The sequence below is a fragment of the Lissotriton vulgaris genome, chromosome 9 (assembly GCF_964263255.1).
Source record: "Lissotriton vulgaris chromosome 9, aLisVul1.2, whole genome shotgun sequence".
Taxonomy (NCBI): Eukaryota; Metazoa; Chordata; class Amphibia; order Caudata; family Salamandridae; genus Lissotriton; species Lissotriton vulgaris.
The window spans coordinates 1,108,961,646-1,108,971,789 of NC_141697.1; positions in this window are offsets into that span (position 1 = coordinate 1,108,961,646).

Consider the following 10,144-nt stretch of genomic DNA (forward strand, 5'->3'; position numbering starts at 1 on the left):
GAATGACAGGTTCATTTAGATGAAAATAAGAGGGTATTTTAGGCACAAATTTAGGGTTGGTTCTTAGCATCACCTTATCCGGCTTGAATTGAATGAAGGGATCCAATATAGAAAAAGCTTGTATCTCACTCACTCTTCTTGCAGACGTGAGCGCCAACAGCAAAGCCACCTTCCATGACAAAAATTGTAATTCTGATTTGTGTATGGGTTCGAAGGGAGCTTTCATCAACTGCGACAATACTGTGTTAAGCTGCCATGAAGGTGGAGGACGCTTGACAGGAGGAAACTTCCTGAACAGCCCTTTCAAGAATTCCTTGATTAGCCTATTAGACCACAAGGAAGGGCACCCTGGTGATCTTCTATACCTTGAAATTGCAGCTAGATGGACTTTTATAGATGAGTGAGCCAGTCCTGATCTGGCTAAATGTAGTAAATACGGAAGGATTTGCTCAGCCGAGGACGTTAAGGGATGCAGTGCCTTAGTCATGCACCAACTACAGAATCGCTTCCATTTTGCTACATACGTCCTGTTGGTAGACAGGGCCGCAGAACTTTGCAGTATTTCACGACATTCTGGGGTGATATCTAAGGACCGGAATTCGTGCTCAAAAGGTTCCAAGCAGACAATCTTAGCGAGGTCAGTTGTGGATGAAGTACTTGGCCTCTGTTCATGGAAATCAGATCTCTGGTTATCGGGAGCTGTATTCTCGGTTCTACCGACAACTGCAGAAGCTCCGTATACCAGAACTGCCTCGGCCATGCCGGGGCTATCAGTATTATCTGGCAAGGTTCTGCTCTCATTTTCCTTAGCAGTCTGGGGATTAAGGGAAAAGGAGGGAAGGCATATGCGAACATCCCTGTCCATCTGAGGTGAAGAGCGTTCCCCCTCGAATCTTGTTGAGGGAATCTGCTGGCATAATGACTGCATTTTTTGTTGTTCTGAGTCGCAAACAGGTCCAGGCCTGGTTTGCCCCACACCTTGAAAATCCGATTCAGCTGGATCTGGTTGATTTCCCACTCGTGGCAAATGTCGGATGACCTGCTTAACCGATCCGCTTTTGTGTTGTCCACTCCCGGAACATGTTCTACTTGCAGCGATATTTTCTGACACAATAGCCATTTCCAGATTCTTTGTGCCAGAATCGACAAGGGTTTTGATCTCGTTCCACCCTGTTTGCGCAGGTAAAACATTGTTGTTGTGCTGTCTGTCCGCACCAAAACCGCTGAGCCTTGGATCCTGGGAAGGAAAGCCTGGAGGCCCAGAAAGACTGCTTCCAATTCCAATAGGTTGATGTGACGTTTCGCCTCTTGAGGAGACCAAAGGCCCTGAATTTCTAGGTCTTGCAGATGAGCCCCCCAACCTCGCAATGAAGCGTCTGACGTCATGACGTAGCTTGGTGATTGTGGTTCGAAAGTGAGGCCCTTTGTTAGGTTGCTCCTGATACCCCACCATGACATTGCCCGCTTGATCTGCTTTGTTATGACCAGCTTTTCGTCGAAGGAACCCTGGGCTTGGACCCACTGCTTGTCCAGTGCTTCCTGTAACGGTCTCATTTGCAACCGGCAGTTGGGGATCAGCGGAATGCAAGAGGACATCATTCCCAGTAATGATTTGAATATCCTGATGGAAGTGAACTTTTTTGCTGCTAGTGATGCAGTCAGATTTAAGATTTTTATTATCCTTTCCTCTGAAGGGTAAGCTTTCAATTCTTGTGTTTTCAAGATTGCTCCCAAGAACTGTAGAACGCAAGTCGGGACAAAGGATGACTTTTCCTTGTTTATCCGAAGACCTAGACTTTGGAAGAGATCCATGCTCATTTGTAGAGATCTTCGCGTTGCTTGGAACGATGGTCCTTTTATCAACCAGTCGTCCAAGTATGGGAACACCTGTAGACCTTGTTTTCTTAAGTGCGCCGCTATAGGGGCCATGCATTTCGTGAAAACTCTGGGGGCGGATTTCAGTCCGAAAGGTAAAACTCTGAACTGGTAATGGCGCCCCTCCACCATGAATCGAAGATATTTTTTGTGCTTTTCGTGAATCGGAATGTGGAAGTATGCTTCCAGCAGGTCTAGAGAGACCATGTAGTCTCCTTTGCGAAGCAGTAGCAGAATTTCCTGCAAGGATAGCATACGGAAAGAAATCTTTTTTATGTATGTGTTCAGATCTCTGAGGTCCAGCACCTGTCTCCATTTCGATGACTGCTTTTTCCTTATAAGGAAAAAGTGCGAATAAAAACCTGTTCCCCGCTGGATTGGTGGTACCTCCTCTATTGCTCCTTTCAGAATGAGCGATAAGACCTCTGCTTTGAGAGCCGTTAGGTGTTGATGAACTCTGCAAAGGGGTGGACGATTTGGAGGTTTTTGCGAGAATTCCAGGGTGTGACCCTGTGTAATAATGTCCAATACCCATCTGTCCGATGTTATGGACTGCCAATACGGGAGAAACTGAGAGAGGTAGTGGAACTGGTTGATCTGAAGCGGCAATAGAGGCGCCTGCGGAACATCACTGTCTGCGCCCGGAGTCCTGCTTTCCCCTGGCTGCGGACTTTCTCCTTCCCTGCTGCTGGAAGGAAGTGTTTGAGGACCGATATTGTTGGTTGGAGGGGTACTGACGGTAGCCCTGCTGGTTATACGGTTGGTACCGATTAGATTGGTAAGAGGAACGTTGTTGCTGAAAGTGTCCTCTGGAACCTCGACCTCGAAAGGACTGATAACGGCCCTGTTGCAATGATCCCAAGGATCTAGCAGTGTCGGTATCTGCTTTTATCCCCTGCAACGCCTCATCAATCTGTTTTCCAAAGAGACTTTCTCCATCGAATGGCATATCCAATATCTTAGACTGGACTTCCGGCCGAAAAGACGTAGCCTTGAGCCATCCCTGCCTCCGTAGGGTTATCGCCCCGGCCATTTGGCGAAAAGCTAAAGATGATATGTCCATTGCCACATCTATGGACTCCGACGCTGCTCTGGCTCCATCTTGAAGAATGGTAGTTGCCTCCTCTTTCTTATCTTCCGGAAGGTGCGACAGGAAAGGCGCGATGTCCGACCACATCTGTCTATTGAACCGACTCAACAGAGCCATTGCGTTGGTAGCTTTGATGGAAGCCGCTGCCATCACCGCAAAGCGTTTTCCTATGCCATCCATCTTCTTGCCCTCCTTATCTGGGGGCGCCACACATGTGGCCATCGGGTTCTTGGAGCGCTTCTGGGCTGCTTGAGTCACCACCGAGTCTGGACGAGGGTGTCCGATAAGGCATGCTGGAGCCTTCTCTACAGCGCGATACTTCTTGTCCAGCCTGGGTATGGACGCTGGGACTGAAGCTGGATTCTTCATCAATTTGAGTCCTTCCTCCCAGATATGCTCAATGATAGGAATAGCTCTTACCGACTTCCTGGAGGACTCCTTAAAGTCGTAAAGGAAACAATCGTTTTCCTTTACTGGCATAGAAAGCTTGAACCTTGTAGCCGCTTTCTCCATCAGGTCATGAAAGCTGGCTATATCCGCTGGAGGAGAACTTGATTGAGGCAAGGGTGACGCCGGAGACGTTGGAGCAATATATTGGTTCCATTCGTCTCCCACTTCCTCGTCCTGAGCAATTTCTCCTTCTTCCTCCTCATGATCCGACTCATTCAGGTCATCACGAATTGTAATTACGTTTTGAACCTCCTTCCGAGGAGGGGGAGGTGGTTGAGTTATAGGCGCCTCTTTAACAGGTTGAGAGCTTTTCTCAGAGGCCGCCGTAGCATTATCTTCTGGAAAACGACGATAATAGTTGTCTATCATACTCCTTAAGTCGGATATTAAAGAGATTGGAACCGACATTGACTCATCTCGTGCAGGCGTATCCACTTCCTCCTCATCATCATCATAGTGATAGGCCTGGTGGAAAGACTCATATCGCATTTGGCCCCTGACCGGCCGGTCTGTGAAGGCATAGTCCTCCTGTTGATCTTCCTCATCAGTGTCCTGATGCTTAATATGGAGCTGTGAAGGACTGTACGCCGCTCCAAAAGATCCTTCCTTTTCCGATTCCTGGCCATCTAGAATGGTGGAAGGTAGCAGAGGCGATATCTTTGGCGTTGAAAACTCTCCTTTTCTGCTCGTCAACCCCCCCGTCGACGGAGCAATCCTTTTTACAGAAATGTAAGTTGACGTTATTTTTGTTGGAGAAGACATCTTCAATGATTTATCCGCCGTCGACGGGGTCGTCGACGGGGCCGTCGACGGGGTCGACGGGATGCTCGTCGACGGGATGCTAGTCGACGGGGTCGTCGACGGGATGCTCGTCGACGAAGATCTTGCCGTCGACGAAGACTTAACTCTCACCGTCGACGGAGTCGTCGTTGTCATCGTCGTCGACGAAGCTGTCGACATCGAGACTGTCGTCGTCGTCGTCGTCGACGGACTGGTCCTGGTCGTCGACGGAACGGCCGTCGCCGCCATCGTCGACGGAACGGTCTTCGCCGCCGTCGTCGACGATCTCGTCGTCGATCTGACTGGATTTTTGACAGATCTCGTTGACGGAAGCGACGACGGAGCCCTCTTTTCTGAGGAAGGCTTGAGAGGAGTTGGAGGGAGTGAAGTAGAAGGTTCACCTTCTTTAGATTTTCCTGCTTTATGCCTCACATCTCCCTTTTCCTCAGAGGACCCTCTTAACTTCTTAGAGGAGTGTCCCATGGCTTCTCCTTCAGATTCGGAGTCATGAACCTTCCTTTTCTGAAGCCATATAAGGAGGCGCCCTTCCCTATCCCTCAGAGTTTTGGGAGGGAAGTTCTGGCAGTACTTGCAGTCCTTAGGGATATGCTTGGGGTACAGGCAGTACAAGCATTCCTTGTGAGGATCCTCAGAAAAAAGCCTGGCCTTGCCACAGGATCTGCAAGCTCTGAAAAGACTCTTCTTAGAGCTTTCAGACATCGTGACTGAAGTAATTCCAACAAGAAAAAACAGTACCTGAATCCAGCTGACAAAGGTCAAAAGTTCAGTGAAGAGAGAGAAAAAACTGAGCAGAGCTCAGGGAGACTCCTTCTCACACGAAGGCGGTTAGAAATCTGAGGTATGGTGGCTCTGCTGGGAATGGTGTAGGCTGGGGCTGGTTGCTGATTGGCTGTAGTTTGGGCCACATAATGAGGAGGAGAGGTTACCCTCTGGTTTCTCTACTCTATGGTTTCAGGCAGTTTTTTCTTCTACTGCTATGATTATTATTTACCGGGAGACTCCCACCATGACGACGGGGAAGATACAAGCATGTGAATCTATGAAAGATTGAATACTGGAGAACACCAAGTTTGTGATATACTGTATAATCTGTAAGTGCAAACATATATATATAGAGAGCAAAATAAGACCTCTGATAGAAGGCATACAGGAGCACATTAGGGTAATCAGAAACAACTGCAATTATCCGCTAGCAACACACTACAACACTGCTCATGCAGGATCGGAGTTGATAGACATCAAATTCCATGGGCTGGCACATGTGGCTGATAACCAGAGGGGAGGTAACAGGACACGGACCCTGAGGAGGGAAGAAACCAAGTAGATAACTAGGTTACGGGCAGTAGAACTGTCGCTCAACACAGATAAAGAGCTACATGTATTTCTGAGGGATTAACTATCAAATGCTGTATTGTCGGCCTCCAAATGCAATGGGGTTTCAAATGCTCGGGTTATAACATGTTTCAGAGCTTCTCAGAATGTATATAACAAACTTTTTTCTGTTCTGCTGTGCGAATTTGAACTACGTGTTGGATTGACAGGTTTGTTGGCAGGGACTTTTTATTTCCAGACTATCATATTATAGGATGTATTACATCGGTGAGCAAACTGTCAATTATATGATGATTGTGCTGAATTTTATGGAAGATCACAACAATTAACACCAGTAACAGGTTTGCGTACACCGAACCACGATTGTTCACTACTTTAATTGTAAGAACCACCAGGGTTCCATCACCCCCACAGCTCTTCTATTTGGATCCTCTTTAGTCTATATACTGCAAATTTTCGCTTTGCTATTAACTAGTTCAGTTTACTTGTTTTTTGTTGTTACATTCACTTATTTGGCCCGTTTTGATTCACATACGTTTGTGCATCTGCTACATATACCTACCGTATTTTGCAACCATCTTCATGAGGGTTATATTTCTGTTTTTCGGTTATCAAGTAACATCCCTCACCGTCTGGTTTTACATTTTGTCAACAGATATTTTCCCTGTATTGGATATAAGTTTGGTTTTGCCCGTTTCACTACAGATGAACAGGACGATTTTCCATTTACTTTGCACCATGAATATATTTAATATGCTATGTGCATATCAACTTAGTTGATGTTCATCACATTGTATTACCGAGTGTCAAACTTTAAAATTCTTACTTCTGGACTAGATACATGCATCCACATTAACCTAGATAGAACAGCTAACAACCATTAAGAGGCGGCCATTTTTACTCAAGAATAGGTGCTTCCTCATTTCTGCAAGTCCTCTCTCGATCTTTATTTCCCAATGCAGCACGTCTTTTGTACGCGGCCGCAAACAGACCGGGAAGTGAAGTATTTTCGGTACGTCGTTCACTGGGAGACACTACATGGTAACTTCAAAGGTAAGAACAAGTTACTTTGGTTGTGGGTTTCTATACACGCTAAGGTATGACGTGCCTTACATGAATATGTACTCGTTTTTTCCCCAGATTTTGTTTGCTTTAGATGGAATTTGGGTTTTATAGTGCTTAGTTAATAATCTCCCACAATTTCTCCAGTCTTTTACTCATGTTGACCTTGGTCGACAGATGATTTAGTAGTCCGTTCAGTTACTCCTTTGGTGATGTACTTCCTTTTTGAGGTTAACATTTCTGAGAACTTTTATACGGTTGCTCTATTCAGCTTGCCACACTTTTTGGGGCAATCATTTTATTGGATAATATTTCGGCTGGATACCATACTACTGTATGTGTGCACATGACAAGTCTGGATTATTTAGAATTATCTATTTGCCTTAAACTAGATGGAGGATTTACCTATTCCTCCATTGCACATACTAGGCTCACTACTACTGACCTTAACTAAACTGTGACGTATGTAGGATACTTCCTACTCGTGGACGCCTTTTATGGTCGTGTTTACAGCTAGCACTTGTTATTTAAGCATCACTGTGTAGTGACAGGACCTTTCTCCAGCTTCTAGGGTGCTTATCAAGGCTCGCACTAGTGTGCAGGACGTCCCCTGGACGGACGGCAGGAGGACACAACATAAGTCTGATACTTCTACACAGTTCTCTACCACAACAGAACAATACAGACGTCCTGTGTTTTTCTTGGTGAGTTGCGACCTATGATATGAACTCTTAAAACCTCATTACAAGAGTTGGAGAATTAGCTTACAAACACCATGTCTTTCCTTGTAGGACCTCACATTGATAACCTTGGAAGTTCCACACCCCTTATAACCATTAGGTCTTTTTGGATTTCAACATTACTTGTAAGTGTACATTTTATTAGCTTACATTTGTTTTTTTCCTATATGGTGCACTCTTTATATCCGCTTCCTTATACATATACTTTTATTCCAGCAACCACTGTGCTACCTCGACAACTTACCGGATCACCTTTTTAGGATTAGCGGCCTTAACACCGCAACCTTAGGTCAGTGTTACGGGACCTCAAGTCTCAAACTCACCGTTACACTACCTTTCAGACACTGAAGGTGTGGTTTCTTAACTTTTGTAATAAACCGTGCGCCCACGACGATTTAGACATGGGTCTCTGGTTCTTTCGAACTGTTCTTCTCTTTAGATCACCCGGTTACTGTTTTTCAAGATTCGCATGATGGTGATAGCAAATGTACAAAATGAAAGTTACACAATGGTTATTCTTTCACCAACTGACACTAGGTCAAAAATAAGTTCCCTTTAGGTTTTCTAAGAACATACCGTTTCACACATATTCAACATCCACTTCACTTAACTATTTACCAACACAAATCGCAGATACCAAAAACTAATATACAAATCTTATTTATATTGATCAAATAAATAAGATTTATATATTAGTTTTTGGTAATAATTTAAGTGATGTGGATGGTGAATGTGTGTGAAACAGTATGTTCTTAGAAAACCCAAAGGGATCTTTTTGCCTTAGTGCCATTTGGCGTCCTGTCCCTTTGGCACGTGGACCTCTCTCTTCCTTTTTTGGTATTCTTTCACCAACTACATCACTTTCTGCATGATGTGCACTATGGTAACTCAAACTTCCATACTGGCATATTAATTGAAAGCTAAGTGTTTTCCTTTCCTGCCGGTATTCACTGTCATAGGGAGCACATGACTAAAGATACTGCTAATAAACTGTAATCAAGTTTAAATAATATTTTTTATAAAATCAAAATATGTCTTCGGATATGGTTGTATGTATACATATATTACAGCCTTGAAAAAGTCGTTGGTGTGATGAAACACGTATTGGCTGCACTTTCTGAACTAGCTGTTTTCTGTACCAAATGAAAAATACAAACATCTGTGAAAAACATTTGACTTTGTGCTATGGAATATTATTTTGTTAATATTCATTGACTATAGTGAAATGTGAAAATCACTACTGATAGACTATTGGCAGGTGTGCTTTGGTTCTGTCTTTAATGTGTAACACGGAAACAGTGACTAAAGTGTGCAATTGCATTTGGGTAGTATGATGCATATATACCCAACAGCACCCTTAAATTGAAAGAAGTTTGTTGTACTGCATTTACGTAACTGCACATAACGATTTAAGTGCTATCGAATTCCCATCACTACCCACCTCTATTGTATGTTCCATTTGGCTAACTGCACCCATGTCCTGTTTGGTAGGAACCTAGGGGCTTTTGAATCACCCTCAACATCTGAAGGCAGCAACATGGTAAGACTTTGTATGCTATAGAATGAAAACAATTGTATGTGATCCCCTTTGAATTAAGCACTCTTGCGCAGAACTTCCTTGACTGGTGATGCTAAAGCTCAAGAAGCAAAGACTTGTCTCCTGATAAGGCACAACCACCAAGCCGGGAATCACAGGTTGTTAAGTCCAAGCATACGTCATCCTACTTTTGACTACATCTTCACTGCAACAGTTGAGATCGTTGGTTTTGGACGCCTGTTGGCTTTGCGAACACTATTCAGCAATCGAAACCCCAACATGACACAGCAAATGTGTTATGTTTGGAAGGCCTTTCAAGAACAATTAAATAAAGAAGATTTAGAAAATGTGCATTTACACAATCATGCAATTCTTTAAAGCACTGGGTATAGCAACTTCTTAAAAAACGAATGTTTGAGACACTAGGAACACAGACATGCACAGAGTAATTACAGCAGGCAGTGAAACGTGCCACGCCACATGAAGTGAGCCACTAGAGAAATACGTTGGCATGCTGCAAGGAACTATCAACTAATCCCAATATAATATGGATGTGACAAAGCACAGAACCAGCCGAGTTAAAAGACGAAGACGAGATAGGCCAGAGTTTATCTCTGCAGACAGTGAGAAAAGACTGCACATGAATGGATTTACAGCAACTCTTGCAACAAACCACGGCCTTATACACAAAAAGAGAAGGCTACATGTTACAAGTAAGGATGACATTACAAACCTAGTGTCAATTCAGCAAAGCTGAAATACCTTGCGAAAACAAAGTCTTCTTCAATGCAAGGGGGCAATAAACACAGAAAACAACTTCAAATGCATTGTTAAAGCAGTTCAGCAGCAGAACATCAGTCATGGGCGAGTGCAAGAAAACACATGCACTCTGTGGAGTGCTGAAAGGTTAAGCAAAAAGTTTAGCCCTCTTAATGTAAGCAGTAGGAGGATACAAGCAACCAAGACACAGGATGGAATAAAAGCTGCCTCCCGGGGAGAGACAAACAAGAACAGGTAGGACATCAAAGAAGAAGCAAGCAAATGAGACGGACATGAAAGTCATCCAATGATAAGCAGTGGGCTGACCTAAATACTACTGTACAAAGCAGTACTCTACAAAATAGGTCTACTTCTATATTGGTCTATATGTAAGACCAAAATACAAGGCAGCAAAATGTAACTAACACAAAGGAAAAAACAAGCCACAAAATTACTTCCAGAAATTCATCTTGGCCACAACTCGATTTAACAAACAGG